Source organism: Spermophilus citellus (assembly GCF_964194105.1).
Source record: "Spermophilus citellus genome assembly, chromosome: 18".
NCBI classification, from domain to species: Eukaryota; Metazoa; Chordata; class Mammalia; order Rodentia; family Sciuridae; genus Spermophilus; species Spermophilus citellus.
The window spans coordinates 16657817-16676906 of record NC_138200.1 but is presented as its reverse complement, the minus strand read 5'-3'; the positions used below and the strand labels follow the sequence as shown (position 1 = coordinate 16676906).

Here is a 19090-nt window from a genome sequence, read left to right as displayed (position 1 = left end):
TGGACCTTGTTGACCCCTTCATAAGAGGATTTTTGTTCCAAATTTCCTGTTCCTAGACCAGATGGGATCTTTTACTTGGCCTGCCAACCCCTGACAGTTTCATCTCACAGCATTCACTCACCCTTAGCTGCAGACACTGGCGGGGTCTTCTGCAGAGGTGGACGAATTTCTGCTGGATAGCCCTACTGTCCAGCAAGATGGCAGGATCCAAACATCTGCAGGGCACCTGGGAACCTGAAAATAAGCCGATCCCTTGGTGAGTATCAGCCAAGTCTCCCTCCCCAAATATTCCCTGGGCCTCAAGGGGAAAGCCTGCAGAGACCTGTGGAGAACACAACTGACAATAAGAAAGATGGCTTGAGTATGTCTGAAGCATTGGCAAGACCACTCCCATCTCAGGCTCAAGGGTATAAAAATATAAATTCCTTTGCGAAGAGGCTGTACAGAGGGCCCTAGGAAGTTGTTCTACCATGCTCAGCCACACAGGTACTCAACTATCACTAGCTTCAGAGGCTGCTGAAGCCATGGTCCCTGGGGGCTGGGCTACTACTAGAGATGGTGGCAGACCTTGGTGCCAACCATGTGGTGCTGGTTCTGCAGCAATGCAGAATGCTGGAGTGTTAGGAGGCCAGGCAGGCTGTAGCAGGCTTGAAGTCCCTGTAGGCAGCCCCTGTAGAGATGTGAGAAGGAAGCCAAAGTTGCAGTAGAGACCCCCCCAAGATTAAGAAATGCCAGACATTCCAAATGTGGAATGTCTACTGAGGAAAGCTGCAGGAACCAAGCAGAAACAAGCCAAGAGAGAGGCCAAGTGGACTGCAGCTAGAAAAGCCATAGGGTGGAGCTACACAAGCCCTTTGGACAGAGAACATCACCATGCTACGTGCTCCAGATGCCAGACATGAACCACAGGACTTGTTTGCCCAACTGAATTTTGGTCTTGCTTTCGTCCCATCCCTTCTTCTATGCCCCTATTTCTCCCGTGTGGAATGGAGCTGTTTACTCTCTACCTTTATATATTGGATATTTGTAACTTGCTTTTACAGGGGTTCATGCTGAAAGTTTGCCTTGAGTCTCAGAGGAGACTTTGGACTTGGACTTTTTGGGCAATCTTGGAGCTGTTGATACTATGGGGATTCTTGGAAATGGACTAAATGTATTTTGCCTTGTGAGATAGGCATGAGCTTTTGGGCGCCACAGCTGGAATGTTATGGTTTAGATATGAGTTGACCCCCCAAAGCTCATGTGAGACAACGCAAGAAGGCTTAGAGGTGAAATGATTGGGTTATCAGAGCCGTCACCCAATCAGTGCATTAATCCTTTGGTAGGGATTAGCTGAATGGTGACTAAAAGCAGGTAGAGTGTGGCTAGAGGAGGCCAGGTCATTGGGAGGTAGGTGTGCCTCTGGGGTTTATATTTTGTCACGGTGAGGACAGCTCTCTCTCTGCTTCCTGATGCCATGTTCCCATCTGTTTTCCTCCACCACATTATCCAGCCATGATGTTCTACCTCACCTCTGGCTCCAAAGAATGGAGTCAGCTGTCTATGGACTAAACCTCTGAAACTGTGAGTCCTAAAATAAAGTTTTACTCTCTTAAAAAAAGAAAAAAGAAGAATATAGAACCAGGCATGGTAGCACATGCCTATAATCCCAGTAACTCCAAAGGCTGAGGCAAGAGGATCGAAAGTTTGAGGCCATCTCAGCAATTTAACAAGGTCCTGAGCAACTTAATGAGACCTTGACTCAAAATAAAAAACTAAGAGGGCTGGGCATGTAACTCAGCAGTTAAGAACTTCTTTTTGAAATCAAGAAATCCCCGGTTTCAAAAAGTGAGCAAAAAAGAACATAATAGATTGTTTATGAGAGGCAAGTGAACAATGTATGAGAAAAATGTCTTTTTTTTTTCTCATTGTAAGTCAAAGAAGGGAAAAATAAGAAATAAGTGATGAGGAAACTGAGACACAGAGTGACTAAGTAGCTCATGCAGTGTCACACACCAATAAATACTAGAGATTGCATTTGAACCCAGGCTCTCTGGCGCCTGACAGCCTGTTTCTGTTTCTACACATAAAGAAATAGGCCCCCTAACTCCAGCATTCTGCATTGCTGCAGAACCAGCACCACATGGTTGGCACCAAGGTCTGCCACCATCTCTAGTAGTAGCCCAGCCCCCAGGGACCATGGCTTCAGCAGCCTCTGAAGCTAGTGATAGTTGAGTACCTGTGTGGCTGAGCATGGTAGAACAACTTCCTAGGGCCCTCTGTACAGCCTTTTCGCAAAGGAATTTATATTTTTACACCCTTGAGCCTGAGATGGGAGTGGTCTTGCCCATGCTTCAGACATACTCAAGCCATCTTTCTTATTGTCTCTGGGCAGTCTTTAGTGTTTCTTTAGTAGCTATAATACATTTAACAACCACATTCCTTAGCTCCAGTTTTGCTGACACTTTTCTGCCCAAATTCAGGTTTTAAAAATCTTTCTTGCTTTGCTTTCTGCTCCTGACTAACACAATTAACTTGGCTTTATAAAAGCCACCTAATCGATTAGTATAAGGGAAAAGAATGAAGGTACAAGGAACTTCATCTTAGTTTTACTTGTAAAAATAAAATTTTGGAAGCAATAAAAATGTCCTAGCAATTGAAGAATGAGCTGACTGATAATGATAAACCACAGGATGGAACGGGCATTAGAAATAATAATTGAAGGCTGGGGATAGAGCTCAGTGGTAGCATGCTTGCTTAGATGTGCAAAGCCCTGAGATGCAATACCTAGCACTCAAACGTAAAATCTGGGTGTGGTAGTAAATACCTATAGTCCCAGCTCCTCAGAAGGCTCAAGTAGGAGAACCACTTAAACCCTAGAGTTTGAGACCAGCCTGGGAAACAAATCAAGATTTTGTCTCAAAACAAAACAAGGGCTGGGAATGTGGCTCCAGTGGTAGTGCGCTTGCCTGGCATGCACAAGGCACTGGGTTCGAGCCTCAGCACCACATAAAAATAAAATAAAGATATTGTGCCCACCTAAAACTAAAAAATAAATTTTAAAAAAACTAAGAAAGAAAAAAAGAAATAAATAAAAATGGAGAAGTATGAAGGTACAAGGAACTACTCATTGACTTGGAAGAGCATTTGTGATATACACTGATGTATAAATTATAACTGTGTGAAAGCAAGATTTTTTAAAAAAATTATGTAAGTCTAAATCTATGAAGATATGGATTGCTGTTTTTTTTCTGAGTGAAGGAATTGAAAGGAATTTTCCTTTTTGATGCTTTATTTTTTGACTTTATCAATATCCTCATGTTTATATATTTATTTGAATATATACTAATATCAATAGCAATAATAGTAAAAATCATGATAAATCAAAATAAGCAGTTTCACAGAGGAATGCAACTGTTCTTAGGAAAGAACAAATAAAACTATGATGCATTGAATAAAACATTATTGAAACTTAGAAGGTAGAAATAGGAAAAAATAAACTGGGCTTGTATTTATTAGGCCCTGACCTCAAATAAGGCACTAAGTTACTTCCACATACTGACTCATTCAATCCTCACACTCTCCTCTACTCCATTTACAGACAGGACATAGTGCCCTGCAGAGGTGAAGTAATTAGGCAGCACTGAGATGCAGATCATGTGCTTTTAGTTTCTCGGTTTTGCTGTCTCTCCAAGTGAAGATAGGTTTCTCTTCTTCTTCTTCTTTTCTTATTTTTAGTTGCTGATGGACATAACACTTTTTTAATTTATTTGTTATGTGGTAATGAGAGTCGAACCCAGTGCCTAACATGCTAGACAAGCACTCTACAGCTGAGCCACAACCCCAGGCCCTAGGTTTCTCTTCTTCTTCCTTCTTCTTCTTTTAATATTTTAGTTGTAGATGGACACAATACCTTTATTTTATTTGTTTATTTTTATGTAGTGAGAGGGATCAAACCCAGTGCCTTGCACATGCTAGGCAAGCGCTCTACCACTGAGCCACAACCCCAGCCCTAATAGTTTATTTTGAGACAGGGTCTCACTAAGTTGCCAAAGTTGGGTTTGAACTTGCCCAGCCTCCTGAGTACCTAGGATTATAGGCATGTGCCACCTGGCTACATCTCCTATTTTATTGCAAAAAGGACATATTACTATATTCATACAAATAAATGCAGAGAAGATAAAGGATAATAAATGTAGAAGGAATTATGTAACTACAAAATCACCATTTGGCAACCATAATAATAGTAATTAATTCATTCCAGCATCATTATGGATTCTTGCCTAACACTAGTGGAAGAAACTTTGAGCTTATTTACATGGTCTCAAATGATCTCTCCACAAGTTAGTTATTAATATAATTTTACAGTGGAGAAGTCTGATGGACATAACCTTAACCAGGTGATTAAAGTTAACATCACCATTAATGTGACAAACCGACGATATCGTGTACTTGATGGAGCACATTGAAAAGGATATAACGTTACTTTTGTGTTATTCTTGTCAGAGATGTACAACATGACTCTCAATAAGAGGAAAATCAGAAAAATTCAAATTGAGGTACATTCTATAAAAATAACTGATCTCTACTCCTTATAAATGTTATGGTCAAAAATGATAAGATATAATCATGAGGGGCTAAGGATGTGGCTCAAGCAATAGCTTGATATGTACAATTATAATGTGTCAATTTAAAATGTTAATATTTAAATTTTAACATTTATGCTTTCAACAATTTTATTGTGATCGTGTAAGAAAATGTCCTTGTATTTTTAAATTTCTACATGGACACAATGCCTTTACTTTATTTGTTTTTATGTGGTGCTGAGAATGGAACCCAGTGCCTCACTGGTAGGCAAGCTCTCTACCACTGAGCCACAGCCCCAGCCCTGTCCTTGTATTTAAGGAGCCATAAGGGTAACGGATCATGTCTACAAATTACTATCACATGTGTCATTAAACAAATGTGCACATATATACAGAGAAAAAGAAATTACTTGCACACATTGCAAAATGTTAACAGAATCAAAATGAAAGATATAACAGCAATTTTTGTTCTATTTTGTAACTTTTCTAAGTCTGAAATTATTTTAAAACAGAAGTAAACAAAACAAAAAAACCCTTGTTTGTAGAAAATGAACAAGACGGAAGGGAAGACCTGTGAGTTGAAGGAAGAGGTTCACTTTTTCTCAGATATATCAGTTGAATGTGAGAGACAGAAGCTTGTTCTCTGCCTCAAAGTAAATGTACCATCTTCCTGGATCCCTGCACAACAGTCTCCCCAAACATGCAGCATTTTTTGAGCCCTTATGCCTTGGACCCAGGCCAGAAACCCCTTTGAGATCTGTTTTCCATTTGCTTTGCTCAGGTCTCTGCATAGAATGGTCAGTCCCTAAGAGATAAAGGATTTTGAAATTCCAGACTATCTGTTGAGAAGAGGCTTCCCTCACTTGTCAATTTGTTGAACTTGCTAACTTCACTGATAGGATCTTGGCCCGCAAATCCACCCCAAACTCTAAGGGTCCACTTCATTGTGCAAGTTTTTGGCTTGTGGAGAGAATAACCTAAAATAGGCAATCTTAGGGGCTAAGGTAGAGCGCTCGTCAAGCACATGCAAGGCACTGAGTTCGATCCTCAGCACCACATAAAAATAAATAAATAAAATGAAAGTATTGTGTCCAACGACAGTTTATACACACACACACACACACACACACAGATATATATATATATATATATATATATATATTTTTTTTTTTTTTTTTTTTTTTTTTTTTTTAAGAAAAACAGGCAATCTTACGTGGCCAAGCCAGGATCTCAGGTTAGAATTTTATCCTGGTGTTCGGCTTCAGATTATATGATTCAATTTGATTCATATCACATTCAAATTATATGAATATATGATTTAATTCAAATTCAAAAATAGGCAAAAATAATCTATCAATCCCCTTATGAGGAAATATAGGTAATATACCCTAATAGATACAACCAAAGGAAATGAAATCACTATGTTGAACAGACAACTATACTTCCATGTTTATTGTAGCACTACTCACAATAGCCAATATTTAGAATAAACCTAAATGTCCAACAGATGAATGCATAAAGAAAATGTGGTACTTATATACACAATGGAATACTATTTATCACAACAAAAGGATCAAATCCTGTCAGCTGTGATAACATGGATGGACCTGGAGCATATTATGTTAAGCAAAATAAGCCAGATACAGAAAGACAAATACTACATGATTTCACTCATATGAGGAATGTAAAGAAGTTGATGTCAAGCCAGGCAGGGTAGTAAATGCCTATAATCCCAGTGGCTTGGGAGGCTGAGGCAGGAGGATCACATGTTCAAATCCAGCTACAGCAACTCAGCAAGGCTGTAAGCAGTTTTGTGAGGACCTGTCTCAAAATAAAAAATAACCCTGGTGCAGTGGAGCACACCTGTAATCCTAGCAGCTCTGGAGGCTGAGGCAAGAGGATCATGAGTTCAAAGTCAGCCTAAGCAACTTAGCAAGGCCCTAAGCAACTCAGCAAGGCCCTGTATCCAAATAAACTACAAAAAAGTGATGGGGATGTGGCTCAGTGATTAGGTGCCCCTGGGTTCAATCTCTAGTACCAAAAAAAAAAAAAAAAAAAAAAAGGAGAGAGAGACAGAGAGAGAAGTTGTTGATTTCATGGAAGTAGAGAATAGAATAGTGATTATAGTGATTACCAGAGACTGAAGAGGGTAAAAGGAAGGGAAAGATGGGGAGAGGCTGGTTGATGGGTACAAAGTTAAGAGTAGACAGGAGGCTGGGCGTGATGGCACACACCTGTAATCCCAGTGACTCGGGAGGCTGAGGTAAGAGGATTCCAAGTTCCAGGCCAGCAACTTAGTGAGGCCCTGAGTAACTTAGTGAGACCCTGTCTCAAAATAAGAAATAAATAAAGGGCTAGGAATATAGCTCATAGTTAAGCACCCCTAGGTTAAATCCCCAGTACAAAAAAAAAAAGAAAGAAAGAAAAGCAAAAAGTAGAGAGAAGGAATATGTTTTGGTGTACTACTGCATAGCAGGGTGTCTATAGTTAACAATAATGTATTGTATATTCAAAATAGCTAGAAGAGGGGTTGAGGTTGTGGCTCAGTGGTAGAACGCTTGCCTTGTATGCATGAGGCCCTGGGTTTGATCCTCAACACCACATAAAAATAAATAAAAATAAAAACATTGTGTCCATCTACAAAAAAAAAAATGCTAGAAGAAAGCTTTTGAAAGCTTGCACCACAAAATAATGATAAATATATAAGGCAATTTATACTTTCCTTGATTTGATCATTATACAATGTACACATGTATTGAAACCTCACACTATATTCCATAAGTATGTACAATTATAATGTGTCAATTTAAAAAAATAGCCAGGCATGGTGCCACACACTTGTAATCCCAGCAATTTAGGAAGCTGAGGCAGGAGGATCGAAAATTCGAGGCTAGCCTTGGCAATTTAGTGAGGCCCTAAGCAATTTAGTGAGACCCTATCTCAAGATAAAAAATAAAAAGGGCTGGGGATGTGGCTCCTTGGTTAAGTACCCCTGGGTTCAATCCCTAGTACAAGCCCCCTCAAAAAGAAAAGCAACTAAAATTAATCCATTGTTTTAGATGCCCAGAATACCTCTGGGTGGCCTTGGGCACTGACTAGTAAAAAAGGCTTTAAGAAATAATATATATACATAAATATATACATATATATATATATATGCATTTATTTTTTTATTGGGAGGGGGTACCGTTGATTGAGCTCAGGGGCACTTGACCACTGAGCCACATCCTCAGCCCTATTTTGCATTTTATTTAGAGACAGGGTCTCACTGAGTTGCTTAGGGTTTCACTAAGTTGCTGAGGCTAGCTTTGAACTCTCGATCCTCCTGCCTCAGCTTCCCAAGCCACTGGGATTACAGGTGTGAACCACTGCGCCCAGCTGAAATAACATATATCTTGATCTGGGTTGTGGCTACATGATTCTGTAATATAAAAATTCATTAACCTGTACCCTTAAAATAAGCATACCTGATATATGTAAGTTATATTTCAGTTTTTTAAAAGAAATATTTAATTACCTGAATGAATGTCTATTTTAGAAATGAAATATTCTAGATTGAAACTTAAAAAGTTTGTTCAAACAGAGCTATATCTTGCTTCTATTCTATTCTATTCTATTCCCCCAGTGAGAGTTCAGTTAAATTAGAATTCAAAATAGGTCAAATTAGCTTGTGATGTAAGAAGTTGGGAGAAAGGTTCCCATTGGCTGGGTGACTAGAAGGGAGCATCATGAGGACCTTCGGGGTGCTATAATACTGTTTTCTGATCTGAGTGTATTAATGACCAGTGCTCCCTTTGTGACAATTCATTAAGCTGTATATTTATGTTAATTTTTGCATGCATCTTAAATCTCAATAAAAGGTTTATGTTACCATTATTTGCTCCCAAATGTAATACGGAGCACAGTGTAGGTAATAAGGGAATTTGCTTGGAGAACAAGGAAATACCTGAACACCTTTTTCTGGCTTATGACTTCAGCTTACAAAACAACTACTTATCTTTTATTCTGTGCAACTGAAAAATACTCTCTGACCTTAAAATTAAAAATTTGTCCTGTATGGTTTCTGATATATATTACCTGCCTTAGCTTTTGGCTTCCTCTATTTCTTAAGATATTATAAGCATTATGTGTTGTCTAAAGATAACATAAGGACTGAAAAATTTTAAAATCAATTAAAATATTGTTTCAGCAATGCACCTTTTCATTAGGTTAAAATCTCTTTATTTCTATTTTATTTGTAATCTTGTCTCAGCCATCTTAGTGACTATTAGTTCAATTTTAACTTAATAAACAACATTTTCTAATAGTAGCTTTAAATTCTGTTTTTATCTTTATTGAATTGCTCTAACAGTACTCATAAGGAACTGATTCATGGAGGTCAAATGTGCCATCCCTAAAAAATACATGACAAGATGAAATGACTCTTAGAACACAGTGAATTCCAGATCTAGTTTCTTTTCCTGCGATAATTTTTTTTAATCATTCTTTTTTATTGTAGATGGACACAATATATTTTATTTATTTTTATGTGGAGCTAAGGATTGAACCCAGAGCCTCACATGTGCTAAGCAAGTGCTCTACCCCTGAGCTACAACCCCAGTCCCTGTGATAATTTATTTTTAAGATGAATCTAGATAAAAGCATTTTCCAATCTCAGTTTGCTCTTTCAGCCAAATCTTACATTATTAGTTTAGATACTTACTCAGTAAATTCTTTGTTTAACCACAGGTGCGGTCACACCCATCTTGGTTGCGTCCAAGTAAGAAACCAGGCATACTCTGAGATGCTGTCACAGATGGACATGTCATTATTTTTCCCAGAAAGAACACTAAAGAAATCATTAAAAGAAACATGCATCAAATTCCCGACAAGAGCAAAAGAAGCCATATCTTTAATAACATGTTACTTTAGATAAAGTTTAGCACTTGATTTCTTTTAAAGCATTTTTATCGTGGGTAACTTTTTAAGATGGAAGTTTCAAAAGAGTTTTTGGGTGGGCCAACAAGAGGGATCTGATACAACTGGCTGCTCAGCAGAGCAGTGTCACAAGGGTGAAATGTTTTCCCATTATGCAGGGTGGCAGCCTCAAATTCTTGATTCTCCTGTCCCCTACCTCTGAATTTCACAGGCCTCCTCATCACCAAACCCCATAAGCGTCCTAATCATTGATATAACGTGTTCCCACTCATGGGCCCCCATTCTCTGATCCCCAGAGATTCTTGCAGTTACTGATATTCCCATATGTCCAAATCTGACCACAAAACTGTGGTCAGAGACTACAAAGTTCACTGATACAATCCGTTTGCCAAACAGCAAATTACACAGATCCCAATTATGAGCCCACACTGATCTCGATATTCCAATGACCCAGGATCAATAGCTGACCTCCACAGTCCCACCCCTTTGAACAACTCAGAGTCCCAATCACTGAACCCCGCTGATTACTCTTCATTCCCTGATCTACAAAAGTTCAATCATTAACACCATCAGATCCCCCAGTGATGATGTAAAGTCTGAATCACTGATGGTCCGAAGCCCTAATGCTCTCCAAATCAATACCTTCTAAGAGCCCCACTTGGCCCCAGACCCATAAAAAACATTATAACTGACCACGCATCCTGCCAATCAAGACACTTCAAAGAACCTTCGTTTATTAATTCCAATACATTCGCAGAACATCTTCAGAGAGCCCCTGACACTGACTCCTACAAACCTCCGTCCCCCACTACGGCTCCCCCCCAGAGACTCGGAACCCAATCACAGCACCCTTCAGTCCCTTCGACATTGACCCTTACAGGTACCCATAACTGATCCAGTTAGGACACCGTAGTCCCCGGTCACCATACTAGGCATACTTGACTGTTTCTCACACTGACCATTCCCTTTTATCCTTGGATCGGCGCCTTTAATCTGCAATCGCCCTACCATACACCCTTACGGTGGTATAAACTCTTCCCATCCCTAGTGACCCGTGCGCAGCCTCAGTCGCGACTTAAAGAGATTGTCAGCCGCCACCCGGTAACCTTCCAGAGAACAGGATTCTGGGGTTTCAAAGCTTTAACGGGAGGCACGATGGCGGCGCCGGCATGATGAACACTGGATGGGGGCGGCCATTTTTAAAACTCTACCGTACAACGTATGACTAAACTCTTTGCTGGACCAGAGGATGCGGCTCTAATGGAGAGAGGAACCAAGTGCCCCTGGGTCTCTAAACACAGAAGTCGCCCCTGCTTTGAGACAAAGACACCCAAGCCTCCTGTGACCAATATGGAGGGGCTCGGATCTCGAACCTGAACATTCTTTGTCTCCATTAGCTGGGACAATGAAGATGACCGCACATTTTTATCATTTCTCCCGTGCAACGAGTGCGGCCGTCTTTTAGGAGGAGCTCTCCTACAGCAAGATAAAACTTCCGGGGCCAGCCTTAAGACTTAGAGAGCGCGAAGTGACTGGTTCTCAGCGAGTCTGAGGTGTTCTGAGGAAAGGGTGTGGCTTCACAGAGTGGGCGGGGCGGGTTAGAAGTTCTTAAGCCAGTTATTGGGGGGAGAAATGTTGAAAGTGCGGTCTTTATCTTAGTTGATTTGCCTCAGAACCCGACCTGAGACAAGAATGTAAAAGCAGGCAGTTAATTTGATAGGTAGAGGATGGGAAAATGAGACAGGGAGGAGGAAAATCAGTAGAATGTTTCAATGAGCACATTGCCCGTGAGCGATGTCTGTGTTCTGGAGAACCCAGAGTGGTTGTGTAGAAATCACCTCCACGTTGTCCCACCCAGGGTCGATGAAGCCGAGACGTTTATACGCCATCTCCCCTTCCTTCTTGTTTACGACCTACATTACAGGCGTTAAAAGTCCAGATTTTCCAGCCTGCTTCATGGGCTGTTCTCGGGAAGAGTTTGTAGGTGCATTTATTAAGACGCCCGCGCTCTGCATCTGGAAATGGTGAGCACCCCAGGGAAGAGCTCGGGTATGGACAGCATTCTCTAGAGTCCTTCCTTGAATACCGTATAAAGTAGTGTTGTGCACATCACAGGCATTGGAATATTTCTAGAAATAGTTGCTTTGCAAAAAAGGCAAGAACATTCAGGGGTGTGTGGTTTTTTTTTTTTTTTGGGGGGGGGGTTACTGGGGATTGAACTCAGGGGCACTGGACCACGAGCCACATCCCCAGCCCTATTTTGTATTTTATTTAGAAACAGGGGCTCACTGCTTAGTGCCTTGCTTTCACTGAGGCTGACTTTGAATTTGATCCTCCTGCCTCCCAGGCCACTGAGATTTGGTTTGCTACTGTGCTCAGTAAAAATAGGTTTAAAAAAAAAATCCTAATTTCAACTGGTCATCATAGCAATGGAGGTACAACCTCCAAAATGGTTTCCAATGATTCCCACCTCCTAGTATTCACCCACTGTGTACACACCACTCACACCATGCCAGGTTGGTCTGTGAGATACAATACAATACTATACAAACTAATACAGTCACGGTTTAGATTAGGTTATAAAAGACATTTTGACTTGTCTTGAAGTGTTCTCAATACAACCCAAATAACTTACTCTGAAGAAGTTAATTGCTGTTTTGGTCAGTTTTGTGTAGCTGTGATCAAAAGACCTGACAAGAACAATTTAGAGGAGGAAAAGTTTTCTGAGTGCTCATGGTTTCAGAGGTCTCAGTCCATAATCCACTTACTCTATGGCTCTGGGTCCAAGGTGAAGCAGAACATCAAAAGGGCTGTAGGGGCTGAAGTTGTGGCTCAGCAGTAGAGCACTCGCCTAGCACATCCAAGGCTCTGAGTTCGATCCTCAGCACCACATAAAAATAAATAGGTAAAATAAAGGTATTGTGTCCAACTACAAATATATACACACATACATACATACATATACATGCTACATAGGAAAGCAGCTCAGATCATGGTAGCAGGAAGAAGAGAGAGAGAGCTCTGCTCACCTGGGACAAAATAAAAACCCCAAAAGCATGCCCAATTCCTCCATCCACATTCTACCTGCATATGTTTACTACCCCGTTAAGCCTAATCAATGAATTAATCCACTGATTAGGTCACAACTCTCTTAAACCAATCATTTAACCCCTGAATGTTCTTGTATTTTTGTTTCACACATGAGCTTTTGGGGAATACCAAGCCATACCCAAACCATAACAGTTGCCATGTCTTGAGAACACTGGAAAACCTGTGGAGAGGCCCATGTAACAAGGACTAGACTTCCAGCCAACAGCTGGGAGGAAGGAGGCCTTCAAGTGGATCATCTTTGCAGCAGATTTTTCCTTCCCAATGAATTATTGAGATGACTGCAGGCCTACCCAATAGTTTGACTGCAATTGTCTGAAAGTCGGTCAAAACCATCCATCCCAGCAGCTCAGTGGTGGAGTGCCTGCATACACAAAGCCCTAGGTTCCATTCCCAACACCACAAAAAAACAAAACAATCAAAGCCCCACCCAGCTATAACAGTAACCTTATGCCTGACTCTAAATTTATGTTTGTTGGTTTAAGCTTATGAGCTTGGGATAATTTGTTTGCATCAATATATAACTTCAATGCTGTGGTAAAGATATTATCATTTACATTTCTGAATTCCTTAAACAAGTTCCTAAACTTGTGAGATTGTCTTATCAAAATGAAATTATTAGCAGTTTCCTCTAATTTTACCAAAATTGAATTATTAGCAGTTTCCTCTTCTTCCACATGATAGAAAAATTAAAAGACCTACCTGGACACAGTAGGGTATTTCTTGTAATCCTTGCAAATCGGGAGAGTAAGTCAGGAGAATCACAAGTCCAAGACCAGCCTCAGCAACTTAGCAACACCCTGTCTCAAAATAAAAAAGAAAAAGGGCTTAGAGTGTAATTCAGTGGTAAAGTGTCCCTGGATTCAATCCTCCCACCAAAACAAACAAACAAAACAACAACAACAAAAACATAAAGCCTGTGGCTGTGCTTGTCTTTTAAATTTTAACAGAGATGACAGTGTGGTGGCACATGTGTGTAATCCCAGGGGCTTGGGAGACTGAGTCAGGAGGATTGTGAGTTCAAAGCCAGCCTCAGCTAAAGCAAGGCACTAAGCAACTCAGTGAGACCCTGTCTCTAAATAAAATACAAAATAGGGCTGGGGATTTGGCTCAGTGGTCAAGTGCCTCTGAGTTCAATCCCAAGTACCAAAAAAAAAAAAAAAAAAAAACCAATAATAATAAAAAAATAACAAAGAGCTTAAGAGCCTTGTGTTGTTTGAATTAATATAACTGGTTTATAGAGTGCCTATTAATGCCTGGCCTGTTACTGGCTCACTCATTTCAAAGGCTGCTCTCATTCTAGGATAGTTTGATGAAATAGTCATAATTGGTAAACTGTCAGTCATGAAGGCAGAGGGAAGGAGAACTTTGGAGGATCTTTTGCTGGAAATTAAATGCCCTGCCTCAGAATCTACATATATATCATTTCCTCTCATTACTCATTGGGTGGTTACATGGTCACCCTACTATGATAGTAGAAATACAGTCCAGAAAAGGGACAACTGGAAATATTAAAAACTGCCAACATTAAAGACTGCTGCAAACACTGTGAGAATATTTTATAATAATCAACTTACAAAAAAACTGCAGAGTGAGGTGACCTGTCTGTAATCACTCAGCCGCAAGTAAGGCAACAAGAATCAGAGACAGATATGTCTGTTGTGTTAGTTTTCTTTTACTGTTATAAACACCTGAGATAAAACAACTTTTTAAAAGATTTATTTTGGCTCCATTTTGGAGTTTTCAGTTCATGATTAATTGGCCCATTGCTTTGGCAACACTTTATGGAAACGTTGAGTGGTAAAACTGTTCATTTCATGGCCAGTTGGGAAAAAGAGGAAGAAGAAGAGACAGGATCCCACAGTCTCCTTTTAGGGCAATGCCTCCAAGAACCCAAAGACCTCTGACAGCCCCCACCTCATAAAGGTTCTACCACCTTCCATATCCCAACAGGCAGCAGGGCTGGGAAGAAAGCCTTTAACACATAGGCTTTTGGGGGAACATTCCAGATCTGAACTGTAGCATCTGTGTTAGACAAAGGTAAAGGATCATACTATTATTAAAATTGATTTAAAAATCTCAATATATCTAAGACACTGAATTAATGAGCAAAGAAGGGACTGAGAACTCCAATAAAAGCAGAGTACTCAAGGAGCTGAAGTCTGGATGGGGAAGGAGAATGCCTGGATAAAGGACAGGAGTAAAAGAAGGGTGTTTATAAAATAGTCTACGGTGTATGATCCCATTTATGACATGCTCAATAATAGACAAAACTTAGGGCTGGGGTTGTGGCTCAGTGGTAGAGTGATTGCCTAGCATGTGTGAGGCACTGGGTTCGATTCTCAGCACCACATTATAAACAAATAAATGAATAAGGGTAGCTAATAAATATTTTTAAAAAATAAAAAAGGATAGACAAAACTATTGAATTAAAAAAACAGAAAGTGGGGCTGGGGTTGTGGCTCAGTGGTAGAGTGCTTGCCTAGCATGCATGGGGCACTGGGTTCAATCCTCAGCACCACATAAAAATAAAATAAAGATATTGTGTCCACCTAAAACTAAAAAATAAATTTAAAAATATTTTTTTAAAAGCAGTCAACTTGAGGTGCTATTGACTCAGAAGGGAAGGGGAATTGTGTGAAGAAAATATTCTACCTTGTTTAAGATGGCAGTTTCATGCATCTATATATTGTCAAGACTTATCAGAGTGAACATTTATGATTTGTGCATTTATCATATGTAAATTATACACTAATTTTTAAATGAGAATATAAAAGTTTCTGAGTATTGAGTGATGATGTTGTCCCAAAACAAAGAAGGGGATGAGAGAAGTGATAGGCTTTATCACAGTCCTTGGAAAGATGGACCCTGTCAAGAGCTCATCACTTCAGCACTTATGCTTATGATAGTGCCCTCTTTCGGCAGAGGGACTTGAGAAAGGAGCCCTCTGGGCAGACTTAGTTCCAAGGATTTGTGGCTTGCAAATTAAAGGTTGCGAGCTAACCCAGCCTGCAGGGACTTCTTTCTTGCTTCCTTAGCCTGATGTGTATAGGTCCAAACCTATAGAATAGATGTGGTGACCCTGGACATTGTCATCATTTAAAAGGTACAGGAGATAGTAAAGGCTGGTGGCCAGACACTGGAAATCACTTGAGACAGCCCTGTAGATCCTAGACATTAATGTAAACTTTTCCATGTAGTTTTAGTTCATAAGCATGTCCTTAAGTCACTCTTCTTTTCTCCATCATTGTGTAGGTTCTGCAGTTAGGTAACACGTTATCATAAGGGAAAGTGAACAATAAAATCAAGAGTATCTTCCTTGACCTCTGGCACATCTCTTCTAAAAATGAGTACCTCCTGAGATTTTTGTCTGGAGGCAGAGGTGCTGCAATCTGTCAGGACAGGTTGCCCCTGAGGATTAGGGAGGAGCTTCCTATTCCTACCTGTCCTAGGCAGCACCTGATTAACCAGGCCTTTAAAAATATAAAAATGACTCCTGGAGCAGAGCCTTAGGGATCAGAGCAGCCCTCGGGAATATAGGCAGTCGTGTCCTCCCTATCCCAAGGCAGACTCCTGCGGGAGACACCCTGGAAACCCTCAAGGCGGGCCTCAGACGGCCATCTGATGTGGCCAGGACTCCACACGCTGCTTCTTCAGCCTAGCAGCCAAAGAAGGTTCCTGCTTTCCAACCCCTCAGACGCACATCTCTAGGCAACACCGTGGTCACTGTGACGCAAGCGCAGGGTCAAGCACGCGCAGGCGCAGTGGCAGGGCCTGTTGAACACAGGGAGGCGGTTTTCAGCAGGCTGCCACCAGGCAGGTGGAGGTTGTAGTACTGCGGTACCCAGGGTGGGTCCTCTGCCTCGCTCCCCTCGGAATGCAATCCGCAATCCGCCAGACCTCTGGGTTGCTGCTCCGCCCGGTCGTGGCAGTTTCACATGAGGTGGGCACGCCTGAAACTAGTCTGTGGATCTGATTCTACAATGGATGGAAATGGTGTCTTGGATGATACTGGATTGGAGAATGGGGCCCGTACAATTGAGAAGATTCCCGAGTCCCCGATTGAAATTGTTAACTGAGAACTCGTTGACTCTGAGCCCAATGCATCACTTGGAGATGGGCCTGGGCCACCCTGGCCTCAAACCCTAGGGGCCGCTGTATCTGAGAATAGTCTTCCGTGAAATGAAATGGTGCATGGGTACAAACAGAAATGCAAGGTACCGCAGTGATTCACGGGCAGGTGCATTGGCAACCCAGAGAGGGAGTGGGAGTGTGCTTCTGGGGCAGCTTTTGGTCCTTCCAAGACTTAAAGTGGCACCAAGGCCCGCTTTCCACTGGCAGTTAGGACAATCTCCTGCCCCAAGAAGCCTCATGAAAAGAAACTATATCTGGAACCACAGGAGGAGTCGTGCTGAAGGCCACGCTAAGGTCTGAGACAAGAAGAGATTCTCGCACTACGGGCCACCAGACCTCTATCCCATTTCTTGGTGAAAACAGGGGACCCGAAAGTTTCTTAACGTGTAAGCAGTCACATGCAAGGAAACAGGAACTGGGTATCACTACAGAATCAAAAGTGCAGAGGAAATGGCAAATCTGAGGATGGCTGCATTTGAATGAATCTTCAGATTCTAGAACATTGTTAAATGAATGGACTCTGAGATCAAGGTTCACCTTCACACAGAAGGTATGGAACCCAGAACACTGAGGTCATTTTGTTTGTTTCTGAGACAGAGTTCTGGCTGCTTTGCTCAGGCTGGCCTCCAACCCATGATCCTCCTGCCTCAGCCTCTCCTGTAGCTGGGCAGGACTCCACACCACTGCTCAGTAAGATCATCTTAATAATGATATTATTTAGAAATATATGTGGATAGTGCCTGGGGCTGTAGCTCAGTGGTAGAGTGCTTGCCTCGAACATGTGAGGCACTGGGTTCAGCCTCAGCACCACATAAAGATAAAGGCATGCTGTCCAACCACAACTACAAAAAAAAAAAAAAAAAAAAGACAAAGAAGAGAAATAAATAAATATATGTGGATAAAGAAACACTAATGAAACTTATCCCCAAGGATTTTGTCCTATAATTGGGAAATCTCATTTGTTCATAACACAAATTAAGGACCATCAAAGATATTATTATAGCTATATATTATTCTGTTGTACTGGTGTAGCAAATTTCCCATTCTCCCTTGCTAAGTGCAGCCCTATGACTAAATGAAATGTCATCATAAGTGATATATGTAAATTTTCTTTTTTTTCTCTTGATACTAGGGAGTGAACCCCAGGGGTACTTTAGCACTGAGTCACATCCTCAGCATCCCCCACTTTTTTAACATGCTAGGCAAGCTCTCTACCACTGAACTACAACCCCAGCCCTATTTTTTGAGATAGGGTCTCACTGATTTGTTGAGGGCCTCACTAAATTGCTGAGGCGGACATGAACTTGCAATCCTCCTGTCTCAGCTTCCAGAGTCACTGGGATTAAAGACATGCACCACCATACGAGCTGTAAATTTTTAAGTAATTTCCAGTCTTCTCTGCTTATAGCCACATATATACCCATGTTAAACCCCATGTTTATAGCAGCATAATTCACAATAGCCAAACTATGGAATGAGCCTAGGTGTCTGTCAGTGGATGACTAGAGAAAGAAAATGTGGTGTAACTAAAAAGAATAAAAAAAGAAAATGTGGTATATTTACACAACAGCGTTTTATTTAGTCATAAAGAATGAAATTATGGGGCTGGGGTTGTACCTCAGTGGTAGAGCGCTTGCCTCACATGTGTGAGGCACTGGATTCTATTCTCAGCACCGTGTATAAACAAATAAATAAAGGTCCATTAATAACTAATAAAATACTTTAAAAAGAATGAAATTATGTCATATACAGGAAAATAGATGGAACTTGAGAACATTGTTAAATAAAAAAAAGCCAAACTCAAAATGTCGAGTCATTTTATCTCTTATGTGGAAGCTAGAATGAGAAAAAAGAAAAGGTTCTGTGTGTGTGTGTGTGTGTGTGTGTAGGGAGATCTCAGGAAAATCAAAGGCAGATCAGTACAGGAAAGAAGGACTGGGGAAGGAGAGGAAAAGGGAAAATATTGAGGAATGATATTGGCTAAATTATATAGTTATTATCGTGTACTTGTACCAATCAATATATAACAACAAATTCCACCATTATGTATAAAAATATGGGAAAAAAACACCTTTTCATACAGCCTTATAGCTAGATGGACAACTTGACTGGATATGAAATCCTTGGTCCTCTTGATAGTCTGTTATTCAGGTATTAGTTTTAGAGCCTCTCAAAGTAAGTGGTAGTTAATTTCTTCAATATCATTAATTGCTTCTTTTTCCATTTAACTTGTACATAAAAATATGGAAAACGTTAAGACTGTTAAATGTTATCCAAAAATCTGGATATTAGTATGGTACAGTGGCCCACACCTGTAATCCCAGCATCTTGAGAGGCTGAGGCAAGATTGTGAGTTCAAAGCCAAC

The 19090-nt window shown here is 40.8% G+C and overlaps 1 protein-coding gene and 1 long non-coding RNA gene across 4 annotated transcripts in view; both read right to left on the bottom strand.

Annotated features, from left to right (window-relative positions):
• Nucleotides 1–172, bottom strand: part of ZNF793 (zinc finger protein 793) — a 28921-nt gene extending 28749 nt beyond the window's left edge. For all 3 annotated transcript variants that reach the window (XM_081273317.1, XM_081273315.1, XM_081273318.1), the window contains exon 1: nucleotides 122–172. The gene's annotated coding sequence lies outside the window, so the exon portion shown is untranslated. The remainder of the gene's footprint in view (nucleotides 1–121) is intronic.
• LOC308637138 lies at nucleotides 172–10316 on the bottom strand. Its single transcript, XR_014019559.1, has 3 exons — nucleotides 10176–10316; nucleotides 9268–9393; nucleotides 172–234 (listed from the first exon to the last, which is right to left on the bottom strand). It is a non-coding gene; the product is annotated as an uncharacterized lncRNA (long non-coding RNA).
• Nucleotides 10317–19090: the final 8774 nt, after the last annotated feature.